Consider the following 5,000-nt stretch of genomic DNA (forward strand, 5'->3'; position numbering starts at 1 on the left):
GGGAGAGGAGAGAGAAAGATGTGAGAGAGAGAGAGGAGGGAGAGAGAGAGGGGAGAAAGAGAGGAGGGAGAGAGAGAGAGAAAGAGAGGTGAGAGAGAGGGGAGGGAGAGAGAGAGAGGAGAACGAACGAACGAACGGTTTATTGTGGCTAGACCCATTTTTGCCCTTTTACAAAGGTGCAGGGTGGGGAAGCGGTTGTACATGTCAGAAAAATAGAGAGAGAGAGGGAGGAGAGAAAGAGAGAGGAGGGGAAGTGGAGAGAGAGGGGGGGGGAAGAGTGAGAAAGAGAGAGGAGTGGAGAGTGAGAAAGAGGAGAGGGGAAGAGAGTGAAACAGAGAGAAAGGGGGGAGAGAGAGAAAGAAAGAGAGAGAGAGAAAGAGGAGAGACAGACAGAAACATGCACAGAGAGGGACAGAAAAGAGGTGGGGAGGAGAGAGAGAGAGAGAGAGAGAGAGAGAGAGAGAGAGAAAGGGGAGAGACAGACAGACAGAAACACATAGAGAGGGACAGGAAAGAGGGAGAGAGAGAGAGAGAGAGAGAGAGAGAGAGAGGGGAGAGACAGACAGACAGAAACACACACACACACACACAGAAAAGAGGGGGTTGGGGTGGGGGGAAGAGGAGAGAGAGACAGAGAGACAGAACCGGCGCTCCTCGTCTGCTGTGCACACACACGCACACACACACACACACACACACACACAACCTGCTTGCCTCCCCTGAGCGCCTCAATGAGTGTGGCGAAGGCGAGTGGTTGAAATCTGAAATCCCCCCGTCACTGTGCCTCTTCACTCAGACCTGTCGACACGCATCTCTGACTGCACTCCTCACAGGGAGAAACCATAGATCAGCTGTAGCAGCAGAAGACAGGGGGAAGGGGAAGGAAAGCGAAATAGAAGAGAAAAGAAAAGGAAGAGAAGGAGAGAAGAAGAAAAAAAACGAAAAGAAATACGTGTAGTCATCACGACTCTGTTCTGATCTGTTTGAAAATCTACAGTCGTGGAATGGTTTGATTTAAAGTTTGAGTTTTATAAAGATAAGGAGCGGCTAGAGTTTCTGTGGAATGCTTTGGTGATGAAAAGCGAGTGTTCTGGAATTGTTTGATTTAAAGTTTGAGTTCTGTGACGATAAGGAGTAGCTTGAGTTTTCTGTTGAATGCTTTGATGAAAAGCGAGTTGTGGAATTTGTTTGATTTAACGTTTGAGTTCTGTGACGATTCTACGGAATGCTTTGATGAAATACCGCAAGAGTTCTGAAATGGTTTGATACAAAGTTTTGAGTTCCTCTGACGATAAGGAGTAGCTTGAGTTTTCTGTGGAATGCTTTGATGAAAAGCGAGTTGTGGAATTGTTTCATTTAAAGTTAGAGTTCTGTGACTCTGAGAAACAGCTGGAGTTTGTGTGGAATAGTTCAATCAAAGGAAAGGTGTTCCGTTGTGAAACAATCTCAGTGCCCTGTCGGATTGAATTGATCAAGAACTTCACTCTGGACTATTTTGATTGCGTTTCCAACATCTGCTTCAACGAAAATGTTTTCTACAATCACCTGAATAAACAACAACAACAACAGCGACAACAACAACAACAACGACAACAACAACGACATCAAAGGTGCTGTGGAATTTATTGATTCGGTTTGATTTTCTTTTCTTTTCTTTTTTTTTTTTATTTTTTTTTCAAATACGTGTTGTGTATTTATTAACGAAATGCTGTGCTCAGCGTTAAGTTGAAAACGCGTTCTACAATTACTTGAATCAAAAACGAACTCTAGGGTAAATGGAACACACAAAAAACCAATTAGGTATAGACTTCAAAAAAAGCTCTGTAAATGCACAAACTATCCTGTTTCCAGCATTTACTTTGAAAAATAAATGTACACAAAAGACAGCGCTCTGTAATCAAATCGACGCAGATTGTCAACATAAACATTACGTGACTGGTAAACATGAGAATAAAATCGGTGACTTAGATTTTGTGTGTAATAAACCGTGTTTCTTTAAACATGAGAATAAGTCTCGGATGTTGGAGTACATAAACAAAAACGTTCATGAAAATTACTTCATACGAAACGTGACTCAAGACGTTGTTTGAACTGCTTGAAGAAAAGATAAACCCAATGTTATTTCATTTAAATTACACATACATTAAGAAAAACGTTTGAGTACAAATTATTTGATGATGCGTGAACCCCCTTGATTCTCCTCCTCCCCCTCCTCCTCCTTCCTCTCCTTCTTCTCCTCCTCCTCATTCTTCTTCTCCTTCTTCTCCTCCTCCTCCTTTTCCATTTTCGTCTTCTTTTTCTGCTTCTTCTTCTTCTCCTCCTCCACCTCCTCCTCCTCCTCTACCTCCTCCTCCTCCTCCTTCTTCTTCTTCTTCTCCTCCACCTTCTTCTCCTTCTTCTTCTTCTTCCTCCTCCTCCTCCACCTCCTCCTCGTTCTTCTTCTCCTCCTCCTCCACCTCCTCCTCCCCCTCTTCCTCCTCCTCCTCCTTCTTCTTCTTCTCCTCTTCCTCCTCCTCCACCTCCTTCTCCTTCTTCTTCTTCTTCTTCCTCCTCCTCCTCCTCCATCTCCTCCTCGTTCTTCTTCTTCTTCTTCTCCTCCTCCTCCTCATCTTTCTTCGTCTTCTCCTCCTCCTCCTTCTTCTTCTTCTTCTCCTTTTCCATTTTTGTCTTCTTTTTCTGCTTCTTCTTCTTCTCCTCCTCCACCTCCTCCTCCTCCTCCTCCTCCTCCTTCTTCTTCTTCTTCTTCTTCTCCTCCTCCACCTCCTCCTCCCCCTCCTCCTCCTCCTTCTTCTTCTTCTCCTCCTCCTCCTTCTTCTTCTTCTCCTCCTCCTTCTTTTTCTTCTTTCTCTCCTCCTCCTTCTTCTTCTCCTCCTCCACCTCCTCATCCTCCTCCACCTCCTTCTCCTTCTTCTTCTTCTTCTTCCTCCTCCTCCATCTCCTCCTCGTTCTTCTTCTTCTTCTTCTCCTCCTCCTCCTCATCTTTCTTCGTCTTCTCCTCCTCCTCCTCCTCCTTCTTCTTCTTCTTCTTCTCCTTTTCCATTTTTGTCTTCTTTTTCTGCTTCTTCTTCTTCTCCTCCTCCACCTCCTCCTCCTCCTTCTTCTTCTTCTTCTCCTCCTCCTCCACCTCCTCCTCCCCCTCCTCCTCCTCCTTCTTCTTCTCCTCCTCCTCCTTCTTCTTCTTCTCCTCCTCCTTCTTTTTCTTCTTTCTCTCCTCCTCCTTCTTCTTCTCCTCCTCCACCTCCTCATCCTCCTCCACCTCCTCCTCCTTCTACTTCTTCTCAGTCTTTCATTCTTTCTTCTGAATAAAACGTGTTCTGGAATTGCTCAGAGGAAACGGTTTCCATTCATATATCAACCGAGAAAAAAAAAAGTATTCCAAAACATCTTAGACTAAAAGTATATACCCAAGAAAATTTCTGTGATCATTGTAACCAAAACGTATACTCAACTTCAGCAGCTGCTTGCTGAGTAAATGTCCATCCAGAAAGAAAGTCCCAATACTGTGCCTTGTTTGTCAAGTCAGAGTGCAATCTGCAGTTCCTGCAATGAAAGATGCTGTAGTGGAACTCAAATGAAACTAATTCTTGTAGGAATAAAATCGACAACAACAACAAAAACTTGAATAACAAGCTCTGTGTGAATCATTCCAGTATATAATCACAATTTGAAGGGGGGCGGGGGGGGGGGGGGGGGGGGGGGTGAGGGGGGGGAACTTGCATAGCAAACTGTGTATGGATTGTTCGAATATATAATAATAAATTGCAGATAATAGCAATACCCGAATAACAAACTGTGTTTTTGAATTATTCCAGTGCACGTTTTGAGCTATTCGAGTCCCAAGGAAAACAAGACAGGTGTGTTTGTTAAGTTCGTGGTGCAGCTTTTGGTGGAGAGTTGGTGAGTATTGAGACTTTTTTTTTTTCGTGTTGTGTGTGTGTGTGTGTGTGTGTGTGTGATTGAGTTTATAGTATAAGCATTGTATCAGTTCTTTCGTGCTATGTTTATTTATTTGTTATTTATTGATACTGAGAAGCTTTGTGTTGTCTCAAACACTTTTCCTTGTCCAATATGCAAACGCACATGTGCCAGTTATAAGTAAAGAAGCATCAGAAGCGATTTCGTTTTTTTAGCTCTGACGTTTCTTTGAAAAAACAGTACATTGACGTCATGTTACATATCTGACGGCACAATGTACTCTCTCTCTCTCTCTCTTTATGTCTGTCTCTCTCTGTCTGTCTCTCTCTCTGTCTCCCTCTTGTCTCTCTCTCTCTCTTGCTCTCTCACCCTCTCTTTGTCTGTCTGTCTGTCTGTCCCTGTCTCTCTATCTACCTATCTCTCTCAATCCATCTCTCAACCCCCCTCCCCCTCTCTCTCTCCCTCCCTCTTTCCCTATTCATCTCTTTCTTTGCTTCCTCCCTTCTTTCATTCCTTCGTTTCTTTCTTCCCCACTTTCCTGCTTTCCCTGGTTTTCCTTTCTTTCTTTTTTTTTCAGTTATATATCTATTTTTTGTCACTGCCGGTTTATTTTGATAACGCTGAAAATACCAGTATTTCTTAGAGAGAAGATTTTGACAGTTTTCCAAATCCAGCTGGAAGCTGTACACCCCCACAACTCCCCTCCCCCCCCCTCCCCGTGCACCCCCTCCCCACACGCCCCTCCGTCGCCGCCTTCCCCCCCCCCCCCCCACCTTCCCCCTTCGCCCCCTACCCCCACCCCCGCACCTCCCCCACCCTCCATCCTGCACTCCCCCCCTCCCCCACCCACCTTGCACCCCCTCTCATCACTTTTTGTCTCTCTTCCCAGGAGCATCAATCCTCAGCAGATCTTTCTTTTTTTTGGGGGGGGGGTGGGGGGGGGGCGGTTGAGGTGGGGTCGGGGGGAGCGAGGCAGGCGGGGGAGGGTAGGGGGAGGTGCAGGGAGGGGTCGTATTCCACCACCGTCTCCTCACCCTACCCACCCACCCCCCACCCCCATCACCCCACGTGAACGTGCCAGATCA

General features: G+C 45.7%; 1 protein-coding gene across 1 annotated transcript in view; it reads left to right on the top strand.

The window, feature by feature from the left end:
- The first annotated feature begins 3,809 nt into the window (after positions 1-3,809).
- LOC143301893 (fibroblast growth factor receptor 4-like) overlaps positions 3,810-5,000 on the top strand; it is a 42,647-nt gene continuing 41,456 nt past the window's right edge. The window contains exon 1 of the mRNA XM_076616322.1: positions 3,810-3,897. The gene's annotated coding sequence lies outside the window, so the exon portion shown is untranslated. The remainder of the gene's footprint in view (positions 3,898-5,000) is intronic.

The sequence above is a fragment of the Babylonia areolata genome, chromosome 28 (assembly GCF_041734735.1).
Source record: "Babylonia areolata isolate BAREFJ2019XMU chromosome 28, ASM4173473v1, whole genome shotgun sequence".
Classification (NCBI taxonomy): Eukaryota; Metazoa; Mollusca; class Gastropoda; order Neogastropoda; family Buccinidae; genus Babylonia; species Babylonia areolata.